Source organism: Somniosus microcephalus, unplaced genomic scaffold (genome assembly GCF_052327205.1).
Source record: "Somniosus microcephalus isolate GS21.2 unplaced genomic scaffold, FLI_Smic_1.0 unresolved_chr6, whole genome shotgun sequence".
Lineage (NCBI taxonomy): Eukaryota > Metazoa > Chordata > Chondrichthyes > Squaliformes > Somniosidae > Somniosus > Somniosus microcephalus.
This window is the reverse complement of record NW_028225184.1, coordinates 11,294,057-11,316,130: the sequence shown is the minus strand read 5'-3', so window position 1 is coordinate 11,316,130 and position 22,074 is coordinate 11,294,057.

Here is a 22,074-nt window from a genome sequence, read left to right as displayed (position 1 = left end):
TCCAGCCCCTACACCCCTCCCTATCTCTGTAACCTCCTCCAGCCCCTACACCCCTCCCTATCCCTGTAACCTCCTCCAGCCCCTGCAACCCTCCCTATCTCTGTAACCTCCTTCAGCCCCTACACCACTCCCTATCTCTGTAACCTCCTCCAGCCCCTACACCCCTCCCTATCTCTGTAACCTCCTCCAGCCCCTACAACCCTCCCTATCTCTGTAACCTCCTCCAGCCCCTACACCACTCCCTATCTCTGTAACCTCCTCCAGCCCCTACACCCCTCCCTATCTCTGTAACCTCCTCCAGCCTCTACAACCCTCCCTATCTCTGTAACCTCCTCCAGCCCCTACACCCCTCCCTATCTCTGTAACCTCCTCCAGCCCCTACACCCCTCCCTACCTCTGTAACCTCCTCCAGCCCCTACACCCCTCCCTATCTCTGTAACCCCCTCCAGGCCTACAACCCTTCCAATTGCTGCAACCTCCTCCAGCCCCTACACCCCTCCCTATCTCTGTAACCTCCTCCAGCCCCTACACCCCTCCCTATCTCTGTAACCTCCTCCAGCCCCTACAACCCTCCCTATCTCTGTAACCTCCTCCAGCCCCTACACCCCTCCCTATCTCTGTCACCTCCTCCAGCCCCTGCAACCCTCCCTATCTCTGTAACCTCCTCCAGCCCCTACACCCCTCCCTATCTCTGTAACCTCCTCCAGCCCCTACACCCCTCCCTATCTTGTAACCTCCTCCAGCCCTACAACCCTCCCTATCTCTGTAACCTCCTCCAGCCCCTACACCCCTCCCTATCTCTGTAACCTCCTCCAGCCCCTGCAACCCTCCCTATCTCTGTAACCTCCTCCAGCCCCTACACCCCTCCCTATCTCTGTAACCTCCTCCAGCCCCTACACCCCTCCCTATCTTGTAACCTCCTCCAGCCCTACAACCCTCCCTATCGCTGTAACCTCCTCCAGCCCTACAACGCTCCCGATCTCTGTAACCTCCTCCAGCCCCTACAACACTCCCTATCTCTGTAACCTCCTCCAGCCCCTACAACCCTCCCTATCTCTGTAACCTCCTCCACCCCTACAACCCTCCCTATCTCTGTAACCTCCTCCAGCCCCTACACCCCTCCCTATCTCTGTAACCTCCTCCTGGCCCTGCACCCCTCCCTATCTCTGTAATCTCCTCCAGCCCCTACACCCCTCCCTATCTCTGTAACCTCATCCAGTCCCTACAACCCTCCCTATCTCTGTAACCTCCTCCAGTCCCTACAACCCTCCCTATCTCTGTAACCTCCTCCAGCCCCAACAACCCTCCCTGTCTCTGTAAACTCCTCTAGCCCCTACAACCCTCCCTCTCTCTGTAACCTCCTCCAGCCCGTACAGCCCTCCCTATCCCTGTAACCCCCTCCAGCACCACAACCCTCCCTTACTCTGTAACCTCATCCAGCCCCTACAACCCTCCCTATCTCTGTAACCTCCTCCAGCCCCTACAACCCTCCCTATCTCTGTAACCTCCTCCAGCCCCTACACCCCTCCCTATCTCTGTAACCTCCTCCAGCCCCTACACCCCTCCCTATCTCTGTAACCTCCTCCAGCCCCTACAACCCTCCCTAGCTCTGTAACCTCCTCCAGCCCCTACACCCCTCCCTATCTCTGTAACCTCCTCCAGCCCCTACACCCCTCCCTATCTCTGTAGCCTCCTCCAGCCCCGACAACCCTCCCTATCCCTGTAACCTCCTCCAGCCCCTACAACCCTCCCTATCTCTGTAACCTCCTCCAGCCCACATCCCTCCCTATCTCTGTAACCTCCTCCGGCCCCTACACCCCTCCCTATCTCTGTAACCTCCTCCAGCCCTACAAACCTCCCTTTCCCTGTAACCTCCTTCAGCCCCTACAACCCTCCCTTTCTCTGTAACCTCCTCCAGCCCCTACAACCCTCCCTATCTCTGTAACCTCCTCCAGCCCACATCCCTCCCTATCTCTGTAACCTCCTCCGGCCCCTACACCCCTCCCTATCCCTGTAACCCCCTCCAGCGCCTACAACCCTCCCTATCTCTGTAACCTCCTCCAGCCCTACAACCCTCCCTTTCCCTGTAACCTCCTTCAGCCCCTACAACCCTCCCTATCTCTGTAACCTCCTCCAGCCCTACAACCCTCCCTTTCCCTGTAACCTCCTTCAGCCCCTACAACCCTCCCTATCTCTGTAACCTCCTCCAGCCCCTACACCCCTCCCTATCTCTGTAACCTCCTCCAGCACCTACAACCCTCCCTATCTCTGTAACCTCCTCCAGCCCCTACAACCGTCCCTATCGCTGTAACCTCCTCCAGCTCCTTCAACCCTCCCTATCTCTGTAACCTCCTCCAGCCCTACAGCACTCCCTATCTCTGTAACCTCCTCCAGGCCCTACAACCCTCCCTATTTATGTAACATCCTCTAGCCCCCTACACCCCTCCCTATCTCTGTAACCTCCTCCAGCCCCTACAACTCTCCCTATCTCTGTAACCTCCTCCAGCCCCTACAACCCTCCCTATCTCTGTAACCCCCTCCAGCCCCTACAACCCTCCCTATCTCTGTTACCCCCTCCAGCCCCTACACCCCTCCCTATCGCTGTAACCTCCTCCAGCCCATACAAGCCTCTCTATCTCTGTAACTTCCAGCAGCCCCTACACCCCTCCCTATCTCTGTAACCTCCTCCAGCCCTCCACCCCTCCCTATCTCTGTAACTTCCTCCAGCCCTACAAACTTCCCTATCTCTTTAACCCCCTCCAGCCCCTACACCCCTCCCTAGCTCTGTAACCTCCTTCAGCCCCTACAACCAACCATATCTCTGTAACCTCCTTCAGACCCGACAACCTCTATCTCTGTAACCTCCTTCAGCCCCTACAACCCTACCTATCTCTGTTTCCTCCTGCAGCCCCTACAGCCCTCCCTATCTCTGCAACCTCCTCCAGCCCCTACACCCCTCCCTATCTCTGTAAACTCCTCCAGTCCCTACACCCCTCCCTATCTCTGTAACCTCCTCCAGCCCCTGCACCCCTCCCTATCTCTGTAACCTCCTCCAGCCCCTACACCCCTCCCGATCTCTGTAACCTCCTCCAGCCCCTACACCCCTCCCTATCTCTGTAACCTCCTCCAGCCCCTACAACCCTCCCTATCTCTGTAACCTCCTCCAGCCCCTACACCCCTCCCTATCTCTGTAACCTCCTCCAGCCCCTACACCCCTCCCTATCTCTGTAACCTCCTCCAGCCCCTACACCCCTCCCTATCTCTGTAACCTCCTCCAGCCCCGACACCCCTCCCTATCTCTGTAACCTCCTCCAGCCCCTGCACCCCTCCCTATCTCTGTAACCTCCTCCAGCCCCTACACCCCTCCCTATCTCTGTAACCTCCTCCAGCCCCTACACCCCTCCCTATCTCTGTAACCTCCTCCAGCCCCTACACCCCTCCCTATCTCTGTAACCTCCTCCAGCCCCTACACCCCTCCCTATCTCTGTAACCTCCTCCAGCCCTACACCCCTCCCTATCTCTGTAACCTCCTCCAGCCCCGACACCCCTCCCTATCTCTGTAACCTCCTCCAGCCCCTACACCCCTCCGTATCTCTGTTACCGCCTCCAGCCCCTACAACCCTCCCTATCTCTGTAAACTCCTCCAGCCCCTTCGCCCCTCCCTATCTCTGTAACCTCCTCCAGCCCCTACAACCCTCCCTATCTCTGTAAGCTCCTCCAGCCCCTACAACCCTCCCTATCTCTGTAACCTCCTCCAGCCCCTGCAACCCTCCCTATCTCTGATTCCTCCTCCAGCCCCTACACCCCTCCCTATCTCTGCAACCTCCTCCAGCCCCTACAACCCTCCCTATCTCTGTATCCTCCTCCAGCCCCTACACACCTCCCTATCTCTGCAACCTCCTCCAGCCCCTACAACCCTCCCTATCTCTGTAAACTCCTCCAGCCCCTACACCCCTCCCTATCTCTGTAACCTCCTCCAGCCCCTACACCCCTCCCTATCTCTGTAACCTCCTCCAGCCCCTACAACCCTCCCTATCTCTGTTAACTCCTCCAGCCCCTGCAACCCTCCCTATCTCTGTAACCTCCTCCAACCCCTTCAACCCTTCCTATCTCTGTAACATACTACAACCCTCCCTATCTCTGTAACCTCCTCCACCCTCTACAACCCTCCCTATCTCTGTAACCTCCTCCAGCCCTACAACCCTCCCTATCTCTGTAAACTCCTCCACCCCTACAACACTCGCTATCTCTGTAACCTCCTCCAGCCCTACAACCCTCCCTATCTCTGTAACCTCCTCCAGCCCCTACAACCCTCCCTATCTCTGTAACCTCCTCCAGCCCCTACAATCCTCACTATCTCTGTAACCTCCTCCAGCCCTACAACCCTCCCTATCTCTGTAACCTCCTCCAGCCCCTACACCCCTCCCTATCTCTGTAACCTCCTCCAGCCCCTACAACCCTCCCTATCTCTGTAACCTCCTCCAGCCCTACACCCCTCCCTATCTCTGTAACCTCCTCCAGCCCCTACACCCCTCCCTATCTCTGTAACCTCCTCCAGCCCCGACACCCCTCCCTATCTCTGTAACCTCCTCCAGCCCCTACACCCCTGCCTATCTCTGTAACCTCCTCCAGCCCCTACAAACCTCCCTATCTCTGTAAACTCCTCCAGCCCCTACAAACCTCCCTATCTCTGTAACCTCCTCCAGCCCTACACCCCTCCCCATCTCTGTAACCTCCCCCAGCCCTACAACCCTCCCTATCTCTGTAACCCCCTCCATCCCCTACATCCCTCCCTATCTCTGTAACCTCCTCCAGCCCCTACACCACTCCCTATCTCTGTAACCTCCTCCAGCCCCTACACCCCTCCCTATCTCTGTAAACTCCACCAGCTCCTACACCCCTCCCTTTCTCTGTAACCTCCTCCAGCCCCTACACCCCTCCCTATCTCTGTAAACTCCTCCAGCCCCTACAACCCTCCCTATCTCTGTAACCTCCTCCAGCCGCTACATCCCTCCCTATCTCTGTAACCTCCTCCAGCCCCTACACCCCTCCCTATCTCTGTAACCTCCTCCAGCGCCTACAAACCCTCCCTATCTCTGTAACCTCCTCCAGCCCCTACAACCCTCCCTATCTCTGTAACCTCCTCCAGCCCCTACAGCCCTCCCTATCTCTGTAACCTCCTCCAGCCCCTACACCCCTCCGTATCTCTGTTACCGCCTCCAGCCCCTACAACCCTCCCTATCTCTGTAAACTCCTCCAGCCCCTTCGCCCCTCCCTATCTCTGTAACCTCCTCCAGCCCCTACAACCCTCTCTCTCTCTGTAACCTCCTCCAGCCCCTGCACGCCTCCCTATCTCTGTAACCTCCTCCAGCCCCTACAACCCTCCCTATCTCTGTAACCTCCTCCAGCCCCTACACCCCTCCCTATCTCTGTAACCTCCTCCAGCCCCTGCAACCCTCCCTATCTCTGTATCCTCCTCCAGCCCCTACACCCCTCCCTATCTCTGCAACCTCCTCCAGCCCCTACAACCCTCCCTATCTCTGTATCCTCCTCCAGCCCCTACACACCTCCCTATCTCTGCAACCTCCTCCAGCCCCTACAACCCTCCCTATCTCTGTAAACTCCTCCAGCCCCTACACCCCTCCCTATCTCTGTAACCTCCTCCAGCCCCTACACCCCTCCCTATCTCTGTAACCTCCTCCAGCCCTACACCCATCCACATCTCTGTAACCTCCTCCAGCCCCTACACACCTCCCTATCTCTGTAACCTCCTCCAGCCCCTACAACCCTCCCTATCTCTGTTAACTCCTCCAGCCCCTACAACCCTCCCTATCTCTGTAACCTCCTCCAACCCCTTCAACCCTCCCTATCTCTGTAACATACTACAACCCTCCCTATCTCTGTAACCTCCTCCACCCTCTACAACCCTCCCTATCTCTGTAACCTCCTCCAGCCCTACAACCCTCCCTATCTCTGTAAACTCCTCCACCCCTACAACACTCGCTATCTCTGTAACCTCCTCCAGCCCTACAAGCCTCCCTATCTCTGTAACCTCCTCCAGCCCCTACAACCCTCCCTATCTCTGTAACCTCCTCCAGCCCCTACAATCCTCACTATCTCTGTAACCTCCTCCAGCCCCTACAACCCTCCCTATCTCTGTAACCTCCTCCAGCCCCTACACCCCTCCCTATCTCTGTAACCTCCTCCAGCCCCGACACCCCTCCCTATCTCTGTAACCTCCCCCAGCCCCTACACCCCTCCCTATCTCTGTAACCTCCTCCAGCCCCTACAACCCTCCCTATCTCTGTAACCTCCTCCAGACCCTACACCCCTCCCTATCTCTGTAACCTCCTCCAGCCCTACACCCCTCCCTATCTCTGTAACCTCCTCCAGCCCTACAGCACTCCCTATCTCTGTAACCTCCTCCAGCCCCTACACCCCTCCCTATCTCTGTAACCTCCTCCAGCCCCTACACCCCTCCCTATCTCTGTAACCTCCTCCAGCCCCTACACCCTTCCTATCGCTGTAATCTCCTCCAGCCCCTACACCCCTCCCTATCTCTGTAACCTCCTCCAGCCCCTACACCCTTCCCTATCTCTGTAACCTCCTCCAGCCCCCACAACCCTCCCTATCTCTGTAACCTCCTCCAGTCCCTACAACCCTCCCTATCTCTGTAACCTCCTCCAGCCCCTACACCCCTCCCTATCTCTGTAACCTCCTCCAGCCCCTACACCCCTCCCTACCTCTGTAACCTCCTCCAGCCCCTACAACCCTCCCTATCTCTGTAACCTCCTCCAGCCCCTACAACCCTCCCTACCTCTGTAACTTCCTCCAGCCCCTACAACCCTCCCTATCTCTGTAACCTCCTCCAGCCCCTACAACCCTCCCTATCTCTGTAACCTCCTCCAGCCCCTACAACACTCCCTATCTCTGTAACCTCCTCCAGCCCCTACACCCCTCCCTATCTCTGTAACATCCTCCAGCCCTACATCCCTCCATATCTTTCTAACCTCCTCCAGCCCTACAACCCTCCCTATCTCTGTAAATTCCTCCAGCCCCTACACCCCTCCCTATCTCTGTAACTTCCTCCAGCCCCTACAACCCTCCCGATCTCTGTCACCTCCTCCAGCCCCTACACCACTCCCTATCCCTGTAACCTCCTCCAGCCCTTACAACGCTCCCTATCTCTGTAACCTCCTCCAGCCCCAACACCCCTCCCGATCTCTGTAAACTCCTCCAGCCCCTACAACACTCCCTACCTCTGTAACCTCCTCCAGCCCCTACACCCCTCCCTATCTCTGTCACCTCCTCCAGCCCCTACACCACTCCCTATCCCTGTAACCTCCTCCAGCCCTTACAACGCTCCCTATCTCTGTAACCTCCTCCAGCCCCTACAACCCTCCCTATGTCTGTAAACTCCTCCAGTCCCTACAAACCTCCCTATCCCTGTAACCTCCTCCAGCCCCTGCAACCCTCCCTATCTCTGGAAACTCCTCCAGCCCCTACACCCCTCCCTATCTCTGTAACCCCCTCCAGGCCTACAACCCTTCCAATTGCTGCAATCTCCTTCAGCCCCGACACCCCTCCCTATCTCTGTAACCTCCTCCAGCCCCTACAACCCTCCCTATCTCTGTAATCTCCTCCAGCCCTACAACCCTCCCTATCTCTGCAACCTCCTCCAGCCCCTACAACCCTCCCTATCTCTGTAATCTCCTCCAGCCCCTACAACCCTCCCTATCTCTGTAACCACCTCCAGCCCCTACAACCCTCCCTATCTCTGTAACCTCCTCCAGCCTCTACAACCCTCCCTATCTCTGTAACCTCCTCCAGCCTCTACAACCCTCCCTATCTCTGTAACCTCCTCCAGCCCCTACACCCCTCCCTATCTCTGTAACCTCCTCCAGCATCTACAACCCTCCCTATCTCTGTAACCTCCTCCAGCCCCTACACCCCTTCCTATCTCTGTAACCTCCTCCAGCCCCTACACCCCTCCCTATCTCTGTAACCTCCTCTAGCCCCGACACCCCTCCCGATCTCTGTAACCTCCTCTAGCCCCGACACCCCTCCCGATCTCTGTAACCTCCTCCAGCCCCGACAACCCTCCCTATCTCTGTAACCTCCTCCAGCCTCTACACCCCTCCCTATCTCTGTAACCTCCTCCAGCCTCTACAACCCTCCCTATCTCTGTAACCTCCTCCAGCCCCTACAACCCTCCCTATCTCTGTAACCTCCAGCCCCTACAATCCTCCCTATCTCTGTAACCTTCTCCAGCCCCTACAACCCTCCCTATCTCTGTAACCTCCTCCAGCCCCTACAATCCTCCCTATCTCTGTAACCCCCTCCAGCCCCTACAACCCTCCCTATCTCTGTAACCTCCTCCAGCCCCTACACCCCTCCCTATCTCTGTAACCTCCTCCAGTCCCGTTTTTAAGAATTATTTTATTGGATCTGGGCGTTGCTGGCAAGGCCAGCATTTATTGCCCATCCCTAGTTGCCCCTTGAGAAGGTGGTGGTGAGCCGCCTTCTTGAACCGCTGCAGTCCGTGTGGTGAAGGCGCTCCCACAGCGCTGTTAGGGCGGGAGTTCCAGGATTTTGACCCAGCGACGATGAAGGAATGGCCGATATATTTCCAAGTCAGGATGGTGTGTGACTTGGAGGGGAACTTGGAGGTGGTGGTGTTCCCATGCGCCTGCTGCCCTTGTCCTTCTAGGTGGAAGAGGTGGCGGGTTTGGGAGGTGCTGCCGAAGAAGCCTTGGCGAGTTGCTGCAGTGCATCTTGTAGATGGTCCACACTGCAGCCACGGTGCGCCGGTGGTGGAGGGAGTGAATGTTTAAGGTGGTGGATGGGGTGCCGATCAAGCGGGCTGCTTTGTCCTGGATGGTGTCGAGCTTCTTGAGTGTTGTTTGGAGCTGCACTCATCCAGGCAAGTGGAGAGTATTCCATCACACTCCTGACTTGTGCCTTGTAGATGGTGGAAAGGCTTTGGGGAGTCAGGAGGTGAGACACTCGCCACAGAATTCCCAGCCTCTGACCTGCTCTTGTAGCCACAGTATTGATGTGGCTGGTCCAGTTAAGTTTCTGGTCAATGGTGACTCCCCAGGATGTTGATGGTGGGGGATTCAGCGATGGTGATGTCGGTGATTGTCAAGGGGAGGTGGTTAGACTCTCGCTTGTTGGAGATAGTCATTGCCTGGCACTTGTGAGGCGCGAATGTTACCTGCCACTTATCAGCACAAGCCTGAACGTCGTCCAGGTCTTGTTGCATGCGGGCATGGACTGCTTCATTATCTGTGGAGTTGTGAATGGCGCTGAACACTGTGCAGTCATCAGCGAACATCCCCATTTCTGACCTTATGTTGGAGGGAAGGTCATTGATGAAGCAGCTGAAGATGGTTGGGCCGAGGACACTGCCCTGAGGAACTCCTGCAGCGATGTCCTGGGGCTGAGATGATTGACCTTCAACCACCACAACCATCTTCCTTTGTGCTAGGCATGACTCCAGCCAGTGGAGAGTTTTCCCCCTGATTCCCATTGATTTCAGTTTTGCCAGGGCTCCTTGATGCCACACTCGGTCAAATGCTGCCTTGATGTCAAGGGCAGTCACTCTCACCTCACCTCTGGAATTCAGCTCCTTTGTCCATGTTTGGACCAAGGCTGTAATGAGGTCGGGAGCCGAGTGGTCTTGGCGGAACCCAAACTGGGCGTCAGTTAGCAGGTTATTGGTGAGTAAGTGCCGCTTGATAGCACTGTCGATGACACCTTCCATCACCTTGCTGATGATTGAGAGTAGACTGATGGGGCGGTAATTGGCCGGGTTGGATTTGTTGTGGACAGGACATACCTGGGCAGTTTTCCACATTGTCGGATAGATGCCAGTATTGTAGCTGTACTGGAACAGCTTGGCTAGAGGCACGGCTAGTTCTGGAGCACAAGTCTTCACCACGATAGCCGGGATGTTGTCGGGGCCCATAGCCTTTGCTGTATTCCAGTGCGCTCAGCCGTTTCTTGATATCACGTGGAGTGAATCGAATTTGGCTGAAGACTGGCTTCTGTGATGGTGGGGACCTCGGGAGGAGGCCGAGATGGATCATCCACTCGGCACTTCTGGCTGAAGATTGTTGCAAATGCTTCAGCCTTGTCTTTTGCACTCACGAGCTGGGCTCCACCATGATTGAGGATGGAGATATTCATGGAGCCTCCTCCTCTCGTTAGTTGTTTACTGGTCCACCACCATTCACGACTGGATGTGGCAGGACTGCAGAGCTTTGATCTGATCCTTTGATTGTGGGATCACTTAGCCCTGTCTATAGCATGCTGCTTCTGCTTTTTAACATGCATGTAGTCCCGTGTTGCAGCTTCCCCAGGTTGGCACCGCATTTTTAGGTACGCCTGGTGCTGCTCCTGGCACTCCTTATTGAACCAGGGTTGGTCCCCTGGCTTGGTGGTAATGGTAGAGTGAGGGATATGCCGGGCCATGAGGTTACAGATTGTGGTGGAATACAATTCTGCTGCTTCTGATGGCCCACAGCGCCTCATGGCAAATGCACTATAATGTGGATAAATGCGAGGTTATCCACTTTGGTGGCAAAAACAGGAAGGCAGATTATTATTTGAATGGCAATAGATTGGGAGAAGGGGAAGTGCAACGAGACCTGGGTGTCCTTGTGCACCAGTCGCTGAAGGTAAGCATGCAGGTGCAGCAGGCGGTGAAGGAGGCAAATGGTATGTTGGCCTTCGTAGCGAGAGGATTCGAGTACAGGAACAAGGATGTCTTGCTGCAGTTGTACAGGGCCTTGGTGAGACCACACCTTGAGTATTGTGTGTAGTTTTGGTCGCCTTATCTGAGGAAGGACGTTCTTGCCATGGAGGGAGTGCAGCAAAGGTTCACCAGACTGATACCTGGGATGGCAGGAATGACGTATGAGGAGAGACTGTGTCGATTGGGCTTATACTCACTGGAGTTTAGAAGAATGAGAGGGGATCTCATTGAAACTTATAAAATTCTGTCAGGCCTGGACAGACTAGGTGCAGGAAGGATGTTTCTGATGTCCGGGGAGTCCAGAACCAGGGGTCATAGTCTAAGGATAAGGGGTAAGCCATTTAGGACTGAAATGAGGAGGAATTTCTTCACCCAGAGAGTGGTGAACCTGTGGAATTCTCTACCACAGAGGGCGGTGGAGGCCAATTCATTAAATATATTCAATAAGGAGTTGGATATATTTCTTAAGGCTAAAGGGATCAAGGGATATGGGGAGAAGGCAGGGACAGGGTACTGAATTTGGATAATCAGCCATGATCTCATTGAATGGCGGAGCAGGCTCGAGGGGCCGAATGGCCTACTCCTGCTCCTATCTTCTATGTTTCTATGGATGCCCAGTTTTGAGCTGCTAGATCTGTTCTGAATCTATCCCATTTAGCACGGTGGTAGTGCCACACAACACGATGGAGGGTGTCCTCAGTGTGAAGACGGGACTTCATCTCCACGATGGCTGTGCGCTGGTCACTGCTACCAATGCTGTCATGGACAGGTGCATCTGCGAAAGGTAGATCGGCGAGGACGAGGTCAAGTAGGTTTTTCCCCTCGTGTTGGTTCTCTCACCATCTGTCGCAGGCCTAGACTGGCAGCTATGTCCTTCAGGACACGGCCAGCTCGGTCACTAATGGTGCTACCGAACCACTCTTGGTGATGGACATTGAAGTCCCCCACCCAGAGTACATTCTGTGCCCTCGCTACTCTCAGTGCTTCTTCCAAGTGGTGTTCAACATGGAGGAGTACTGACTCATCAGCTGAGGGAGGGCGGTAGGTGATAATCAGCAGGAGGTTTCCTTGCCCATGCTTGACCTGAAGCCATGAGACTTCATGGGGTCCGGAGTCAATGTCGAGGACTTCCAGGGCCACTCCCTCCCGACTGTACACCACTGTGCTGCCACCCCTGGTGGGTCTGTCCTGCCGGTGGGACAGGACATACCCAGAGAAGGTGATGGAGGAGGGTGGGACATCGGCTGAAAGGTATGATTCTGTGAGTATGACAAGGTCAGGCTGTTGCTTGACTAGTCTGTGGGACAGCGCTCCCAATTTTAACACAAGTCCATAGATGTTGGTGAGGAGGACTTTGCAGGGGCGACTGGGCTGGGTGTGCCGGTGCCGAGGTCGATGGTCCATCCGGTTTCATTCTTCTTATCGTGTTCCGTAGCGGTTTGTTACAACTGAGTGACTTGCTAGGGCCATTTCAGCGGGCAGTTAAGAGTCAACCACATCACATAAGAACATAAGGAGTAGGCCAATCGGCCCCTCGAGCCTGCTCCGCCATTCAATAAGATCATGGCTGATCTGATCCTAACCGCCAATCCACTATCACAGAACCATCTCCTGAATCTAACAGAATTAGACACACGAAATAGGAGCAGGATCAGGCTACACGGCCCCTGGGCCCGCTCCGCTAACCACAGGGCCATGTCCGATCCGAACCTAGACTCATGTCCAAATTCCTGCCCGCTCCCCGTAACCCTTAATTCCCTTTACTTCTAGGAAACTGTCTATTTCTGTTTTAAATTTATGTAATGATGTAGCTTCTACAGCTTTTTGGGGCAGCATATTCCATGGACCTACCACCCTCTGAGTGAAGTAGTTCCTCCTCATCTCAGTTTTGAAAGAGCAGCCCCTTATTCTAAGACTATGCCCCCTAGTTCTAGTTTCACCCATCATCGGGAACATCCTCCCCGCATCCACCCAATCCAACCCCTTCACAATCTTATATGTTTCAATAAGATCGCCTCTCATTCTTCTGAACTCCAATGAGTAGAGTCCCAATCTACTCAACCTCTCCTCATATGTCCATCCCCTCATCCCCGGGATTAACCGAGTGAACCTTCTTTGTACTGACTCGAGAGCAAGTATGTCTTTTCTTAAGTATGGACACCAGAACTGTATGCAGTATTCCAGGTGCGGTCTCACCAATACCTTGTACAACTGAAGCAATACCTCCCTATTTTTATATTCTATCCCCCTAGCAATGAAAGCCAACATTCCATTGGCCTTCTTAATCACTTGCTGCACCTGCATACTAACCTTTTGCGTTTCGTGCACCAGGACCCCCAGATCCCTTTGTACTTCAGTACTTTCCAGTTTCTTGCCATTAAGATAATAACTTGCTCGACGATTTTTCCTGCCAAAGTGCATAACCTCACACTTTCCAGTATTGTATTCCATCTGCCAAATCTCTGCCCACTTACTTAGCCTGTCTATGTCCCCTTGCAGGTTTTTTATGTCCTCCTCACTCACCACTTTCCCTCCCATCTTAGTATCATCTGCAAACTTTGATATGTTACACTCGGTCCCCTCCTCCAAATCGTTAATATAGATTGTAAAGAGTTGGGGACCCAGCACCGGCCCCTGCGGAACACCACTAGTTACTGATTGCCAGTCTGAGAATGAACCATTTATCCCAACTCTCTGCCTTCTGTTAGATAGCCAATCCTCTATCCATGCCAGAATATTACCCCCAATCCCGTGATTTTTTATCTTGAGCAATAATCTTTTGTGTGGCACCTTGTCAAATGCCTTTTGGAAGTCTAAATACACTACGTCCACTGGTTCCCCTTTATCCACCCTATATGTTACTTCCTCAAAGAACTCCAGCAAATTTGTCAAACATGACTTCCCCTTCATAAAACCATGCTGACTTTGTCTTATTAAATTATGATTATCCAAATGTCCTGTTACTGTCTCCTTAATAATGGACTCCAACATTTTACCTACCACAGATGTTAGGCTATAGTTTCCAGCCTTCTGTCTACTGCCCTTTTTAAATAAGGGTGTTACATTAGCAGTTTTCCAGTCTGCCGGGACCTTTGCCGAGTCCAGGGAGTTTTGGAAAATGATTACCAATACTTCCACAATCCCTACCGCCACTTCCCTGTGGGTCTGGAGTCACATATCGGCCAGACCGGGTAAGGGCGGCAGATTTCCTTCTCTAAAGGACATTATTGAATCTAGATGGGTTTTTACGACAATCCCATAGTTTTATGGTTACCCATTACTGATGCTAGCTTTTTATTCCAGATATATTTAATTAACTGAACTGAAATTCCCCAGAGACTGCTTGAACTCGCGTCCCTGGATCTTTAGTCCAGGACTCTGCATCACTCCTCCAGCGACGTAACCACTCTGCTATTGTTCCGTTACGTGCTCAAGTCTCTGGAGTCGGACTCCAGCCCACGACCTTCTGTCTCGGAGGCGTGAGAGTCTCCAAGAGCCTCAGCTGACGCAACACAACCGGCCTCTGATCCCATATCCTTTCCATCACCGAGACCGCCTTCTGCCCACTCCGTAACAAACCAACTTAAGAAATAGCAGCAGGAGTAAACCGTAAGGCCCCTTTCGAGCCTGCTGCGTCTCCCCCCCTCCCTCAGCTCATCCGCTGCTGAAACCCTCACCCATGCCTTTGTTATCTCCAGACTTGACTATTCCGACGCACTCCTGGCTGGCCTCCCGCGATCCACCCTACGTAAACTTGAGGTCATCCAAGTCTCTGCTGCCCCGAGTCCTAACTCGCACCGAGTCCCGTTCACCCATCGCCCCCTTGTGCTCGCTGACCCACATTGGCTCCTGGTTAAGCAACACATCGATTTCAAAATTCTCATCCTTGTTTTCAAATCCCTCCGTGGCCCTCGCTCCCCTCCCCATCTCTGTAACCTCCTCCAGCCCCTACACCCCTCCCTAGCTCTGTATCCTCCTCCAGCCCCTACACCCCTCCCTATCTCTGTAACCTCCTCCAGCCCCTACAACCCTCCCTATCTCTGTAACCTCCTCCAGCCCCTACACCCCCCCTATCTCTGTAACCTCCGCCAGCCCCTACACCCCTCCCTATCTCTGTAACCTCCTCCAGCCCCTACAATCCTCCCTATCTCTGTAACCTCCTCCAGCCCCTACACCCCTCCCTATCTCTGTAAACTCCTCCAGCCTCTACACCCCTCCCTACCTCTGTAACCTCCTCCATCCCTACACCCCTCCCTATCTCTGTAACCTCCTCCAGCCCCTACACCCCTCCCTATCTCTGTAACCTCCTTCAGCCCCTACAACCCTCCCTATCTCTGTAACCTCCTCCAGCCCCTACACCCCTCCCTATCTCTGTAACCACCTCCAGCCCCTACACCCCTCCCTATCTCTGTAACCTCCTCCAGCCCCTACACCCCTCCCTATCTCTGTAACCTCCTCCAGCCCCTACAACCCTCCCTATCTCTGTAACCTCCTCCAGCCCCTACAACCCTCCCTATCTCTGTAACCTCCTCCAGCCCCTACACCCCTCCCTATCTCTGTAACCTCCTCCAGCCCCTACACCCCTCCCAATCTCTGTAACCTCCTCCAGCCCCGACAACCTTCCCTATCTCTGTAACCTACTCCAGCCCCTACAACCCTCCCTATCTCTGTAACCTCCTCCAGCCCCTACACCCCTCCCTATCTCTGTAACCACCTCCAGCCCCTACACCCCTCCCTATCTCTGTAACCTCCTCCAGCCCCTACACCCCTCCCTATCTCTGTAACATCCTCCAGCCCCTACAACCCTCCCTATCTCTGTAACCTCCTCCAGCCCCTACACCCCTCCCTATCTCTGTAACCTCCTCCAGCCCCTACACCCCTCCCTATCTCTGTAACCTCCTCCAGCCCCTGCACCCCTCCCTATCTCTGTAACCTCCTCCAGACCCTACACCCCTCCCTATCTCTGTAACCTCCTCCAGCCCTTACACCACTCCCTATCTCTGTAACCTCCTCCAGCACCTACAACCCTCCCTATCTCTGTAACCTCCTCCAGCCCCTACACCCCTCCCTATCTCTGTAACCTCCTCCAGCCCCTACAACCCTCCCTATCTCTGTAACCTCCTCCAGCCCCTACACCCCTCCCTATCTCTGTAACCACCTCCAGCCCCTACACCCCTCCCTATCTCTGTAACCTCCTCCAGCCCCTACACCCCTCCCTATCTCTGTAACATCCTCCAGCCCCTACACCCCTCCCTATCTCTGTAACCTCCTCCAGCCCCTACACCCCTCCCTATCTCTGTAACCTCCTCCAGCCCCTACACCCCTCCCTATCTCAGTAACCTCCTCCAGCCCCTACACCCCTCCCTATCTCTGTAACCTCCTCCAGCCCCTACACCCCTCCCTATCTCTGTAACATCCTCCAGCCCCTACACCCCTCCCTATCTCTGTAACCTCCTCCAGCCCCTACACCCCTCCCTATCTCTGTAACCTCCTCCAGCCCCTACACCCCTCCCTATCTCTGTAACCTCCTCCAGCCCCTACACCCCTCCCTATCTCAGTAACCTCCTCCAGCCCCTACACCCCTCCCTATTTCTGTAACCTCCTCCAGCCCCTACACCCCTCCCTATCTCTGTAACCTCCTCCAGCCCCCTACAACCCTCCCTATCTCTGTAACCTCCTCCAGCCCCTACACCCCTCCCTATCTCTGTAACCTCCTCCAGCCCCTACACCCCTCCCTATCTCTGTACCCTCCTCCAGCCCCTACAACCCCCGAGATCTCCGCGCTCCTCCAATTCTGCCCTCTTGAGCATCCCCCGATTTCCATCGCTCCACCATTGGCGGCCGTGCCTTCAGCTGCCTGGGCCCCGAGCTCTGGAATTCCCTCCCTAAACCTCTCCGCCTCTCTCTCTCTCTCCTCCTTGAAGACGCTCCTTAAAACCTCCCTCTCTGACCCAGCTTTTGGTCATAGAATCATAGGAAGTAACAGCACAGAAGGAGGCCATTTCGGCCCATCGTGTCCGCGCCGGCCAACAAAGAGCGATCCCAGCCTAATCCCACTTCCCAGCACTTGGTCCGTAGCCCTGCAGGCCAGAGCATCCTAAGTGCACATCCAAGTACTTGTTAAATGTTGTGAGGGGTCCTGCCTCTACCACCCTTTCAGGAATCGAGTTCCAGACCCCCACAACCCTCTGGGTGAAGACATTTCCCCTCAAACCCCCTCTAAACCTTCCCCCAATTACTTGAAATCTGTGCCCCCTGTTTCTTGGCCCCTCTGCTAAGGGAAATCGGTCCTTTCTATCCACTTTATCTAAGCCCCTCACAATTTTATACACCTCAATAAGGTCTCCCCTTCAGCCTCCTCTGTTCCAAGGACAGACCCAGCCTATCCAGTCTTTCCTCATCGCTAAGATTCCCTACTCCCAGCAACACCCTTGTGAATCTCCTCTCATAGTCATAGGCCTAGAAATTCGGTTGGTAGCGCCAGCGATTAGCGCCGAAGGAGCCCGAGAATTGGGGCGTTACCCAATTTTCGGGCGGGCACAGTGAATATAGCGCCACCTCCCATATTGAGTATCGTTTTAGCGCCGGCGCTACCACTTTGCGCGCGCCCGCGGGCGCAGGCAGATCATGACGTCATTTCAGCGTGCAACGCCTTTTTGGCGCCCCTGACCGGATATTCAGTGGCGCCCGCAACCTTTCCGCCTGGCGCTATTAGTGACAGTTGGATGGAGCGTTCCCAGGCCCTTCTCGGACTCGGGGGGCGCTATTTAAAGGGGACAGCGCTAGTATAAAAGCTGCAGCCATTTGGGCTGGCCATTCTGATCGTTGCTGGAGAGAGTTGCTGACCTTCTGTTGGACAGTAATTTTCTCGTTGAGCCTTCGGAGGCACTGGCACCGGCAGCTTGAGGGCCCGCCGCCCGAGCTGGTGATGGAGCATCTGAAAGCAGGGAGGTGGAAGAGAGGCTTTAGCAAAAGGACAGCTTGGCAGCAAGGGATGCGAGATTGCGGCAAGGCTATGACATGGGCCCACAGTGAGAAAGCATGCTGGCGGGGGGAACAAGTGGAAGGAGACAGTTGTTAAAGGTGTGAACCTTACCATCGCTGTCGACAATGGGGTCGGCAGCTGCAGTGGTTACAGGACCACTCAGACGTCCTCCAAGAATCTGGTGGACTCTCTCCTCGAGATCCGTGAGAGTGACCACTTGTGGAGGTCCTCCACCGGTGCGAAGCTGGTCTTTGCCAATCCTCGCCAGCTTGGACTGCAGGGGAAAGGAGGGGAAGTTATGTTACATGATGCCCTGAGTGATCATCTCATGCCCCCCATGGTGCAAGAGCCCTTACATGATGCCCTGAGTGATCATCTCGTGCCCCCCCCATGGTGCAAGAGCCCTTACATGACGCCTTGAGTCAAATGTGCATGTGTGTGCCCAGAAAGGGCCATGGGTGCTTGCTGGCAGATGGCCAATGGGGCACAGCCCACCCTGTAGCCATAAAGTCAGGTGCAAATGAAGGGATGCTGAAGTTTGCAGAAACAACACCCACCCTCACGACCCGAGTGAGGTCGTTGAATTTCTTTCTGCATTGGACAGGGCTCCTGGTCACCATGCTGCTGGAGTTGACCCTCTGGCATACATCCCTCCAAGCTCGTCGGTAGTCCTTATGATTCGGTCTCCTGCCATGGTCTGGGTAGAGAACATCTCGCCGGCGCTCCACTGCGGCCACCAATTGCTCCAGAGCCTCATTGGTGAAGCGCTCTGCTCTCTGTCTCACCTTCTCCATCTGGTCCAAGTTTTTAGCGACAGAGAAGGGCCTGCGCCGATTCTGAGGCCTTCAAGGTGCAGAGTGTGGATGCTGAAGCTGACTGATCCACCCCTTTAAGAGCTGGCCGGCGCCTGGAAGTCTCGTGGTCATCAGTAGTTGAGAGCACCTGCGCTGCGCCCGTCCGCTCCGATATTGGGTTGCGCCGGAAGTTTAGCTCCTTAGGAGTCCCGTGTAACGCCTGAATTCGCGCCTCAATCCCCTTTAGGGGCGATGCAACCCAATATCGCGCCAGGCGGCGATAAGTTGCGTCTGGCTATAAACGTTGCGCTGCGCCAATTCTAACACCCGAAGCGGGGCTATACCCAATTTCTAGGCCATAGAGTTATACAGCTCTGAAAGAGGCCCTTCGGCCCATCGTGTCCGTGCCGGCCATCAAGCCCTGTCTATTCTAATCCCATTTTCCAGCACTTGGTCCGTAGCCTTGCATTCTATGGCGTTTCAAGTGCTCGTCTAAATGCTTCTTGAATGTTGTGAGGGTTCCTGCCTCTACCACCCTTTCAGGCAGTGAGTTCCAGATTCCAACCACCCTCTGGGTGAAGAAGTTTGTCCTCAAATCCCCTCTAAACCTCCTGCCCCTTACCTTGAAACTATGCCCCCTGGTTATTGACCCCCCTACTGAGGGGAAAAGTTCCTTTCTATCTACCCTATCTATGCCCCTCATCATTTTGTACACCTCAATCAGGTCCCCCCTCAGCCTTCTCTGCTCTAAGGAAAACAACCCCAGCCTGTCCAGTCTCTCTTCATAGCCGAAGTGCTCCAGCCCAGGTAACATCCTGGTGAATCTCCTCTGCACCCTCTCCAATGCAATCACATCCCTCCTATAGTGTGGCGACCAGAACTGCACACAGTATTCCAGCTGTGGCCTTACCAGCGTTTTGTACAGCTCCATCATAACCTCCCTGCTCTTATATTCTATGCCTCGGCTAATGAAGGCAAGGATCCCATATGCCTTTTTAACCAATTTATCTACCTGTCCTGCTGCCTTCAGGGATCAATGTACATGCACACCTCTGATCCTCTGTCCTTCCTAGGGTCCTACCATTCATTGGGTATTCCGTTGCCTTGTTAGTCCTCCCAAAATGCATCACCTCACATTTTTCAGGGTTAAACTGCATTTGCCACTGTTCTGCCCCATCTGACCAACCCGTCCATATCGTCCTGTAGCCTGAGGCTTCCCTCCTCGCGATTTACCACTCCACCAATATTCGTGACATCTGCGAACTTACTGATCATACCTCCTACATTCAGAAGGCTTTCGATAAGGTCCCGCATAAGAGATTAGCGTGTAAAGTTAAGGCACATGGGATTAGGGGGCAAGGTACTGACTTGGATAGAGAACTGGTTGGCGGACAGGAAGCAAAGAGTTGGAATAAATGGGTCTTTTTCCGAGTGGCAGGCAGTGACTAGTGGGGTACCGCAGCGATCGGTGCTCGGACCCAGCTATTCACAATATATATTAATGATCTAGACCGAGGGAACTAGATGTAATATCTCCAAGTTTGCAGACGACACAAAGCTGGGTGGGCGTGTGTGCTGTGAGGAGGATGCCGAGAAACTCCAGTATGATTTGGACAGGTTGGGTGATTGGGCAGAAGCATGGCAGATGCAGTTTAATGTGGATAAATGCGAGGTTATCCACTTTGGTGGCAAAAACAGGAAGGCAGATTATTATCTGAACGGCAATAGATTGGGAGAAGGGGAAGTGCAACGAGACCTGGGTGTCCTTGTGCACCAGTCGCTGAAGGTAAGCATGCAGGTGCAGCAGGCGGTTAAGAAGGCAAATGGTATGTTGGCCTTCGTAGCGAGAGGGTTCGAGTACAGGAACAAGGATGTCTTGCTGCAGTTGTACAGGGCCTTGGTGAGACCACACCTTGAGTATTGTGTGCAGTTTTGGTCACCTTATCTGTGGAAGGACGTTCTTGCCATGGAAGGAGTGCAGCGAAGATTCACCAGACCGATACCTGGGATGGCAGGAATGACGTATGAGGAGAGATTGGGTCGATTGAAACATAGAGAAACATAGAGATAGGAACAGGAGTAGGCCATTCGGCCCTTCGAGCCTGCTCCGCCATTCAATGAGATCATGGCTGATCTTCGTCTGAGATCATAGCTGATCTTACCAGTTCAGTACCCCGTCCCCGCCTTTTCTCCGTAACCCTTAATCCCCTTAGCCTTCAGAAATATATCCAATTCTCTCTTGAAAATATTTATTGAATTAGCCTTCACAGCCCTCTGTGGCAGGGAATTCCACAGGCTCACCACTCTTTGAGTGAAGAAATTCTTCCTCATCTCTGTTTTAAATGATTTGCCCGCTATTTTTAGACTGTGGCCCCTGGTTCTGTGCTCCCGGCCATTGGAAACATTCTCTCTGAATTCAGCCTGTCCAGGCCTGCCATAATTTTATATGTTTCGATGAGATCCCCTCTCAATCTTCTAAACTCCAGTGAGTACAAGATTATATTCGCTAGAGTTTAGAAGAATGAGAGGGGATCTCATTGAAACTTATAAAATTCTGTCAGGTCTGGACAGACTAGATGCAGGAAGGATGTTCCCGATGGTCGGGGAGTCCAGAACCAGGGGTCACAGTCTAAGGATAAGGGGTAAGCCATTTAGGACTGAGATGAGGAGGAATTTCTTCACCCAGAGAGTGGTGAACCTGTGGAATTCTCCAGCACAGAAGGCAGTAGAGGCCAATTCATTAAATATATTCAATAAGGAGTTGGATATATTTCTTGAGGCTAAAGGGGATCAAGGGATATGGGGAGAAGGCAGGGACAGGGTACTGAATTTGGATGATCAGCCGTGATCTCATTGAATGGCGGAGCAGGCTCGAGGGGCCGAATGGCCCACTCCTGCTCCTATCGTCTATGTTTCTGTGTCTAAATCATGTAATGTCCACGACAAACAGCCAAGGACCCAGCACCGATCCCTGCGGTACACCACTGGACACTCTCTAGTGCAATCACAGCTTTCCTGTAATGTGGGCCACGTGTCCCTAATATCTACTTATATGGCCCGGAATCACATTCGTTTGAAAGCGGTCCTGGGACGAGCCTATACAGGCGCTATATAAATGCTAATGTGTGTAACAGGGATGGTGAGGACGCGCGTGCATCCTCATTCGAAGTTGAAAGAGGTCTCGTACCTTCAAGAACCACCGAGATCGGAATACAGATTTATTCACAGGCGGCTGGGCCAGAGAACCAGAGAGATTTCCTTGTTATTCCGAGCAGGAATCTATTCCGGCCCGCACTTTCCTGGACCGAGTTCAGAAGCATCTTAAATTTAACCCTCGGCTCCCCGACGCGGCACAACACAGCCTGAGAGGACAGAGTGAGGGGAGACTCGTCACCGAACAGCAAGAGTCCAGCACTTTCAGGAGAGGAGGGGAGGGGGATTGGAGGGGAGGGGGATTGGAGGGGAGGGGGATTGGAGGGGAGGGGGATTGGAGGGGGGGGGGATTGGAGGGGAGGGGGATGGAGGGGAGGGGGATT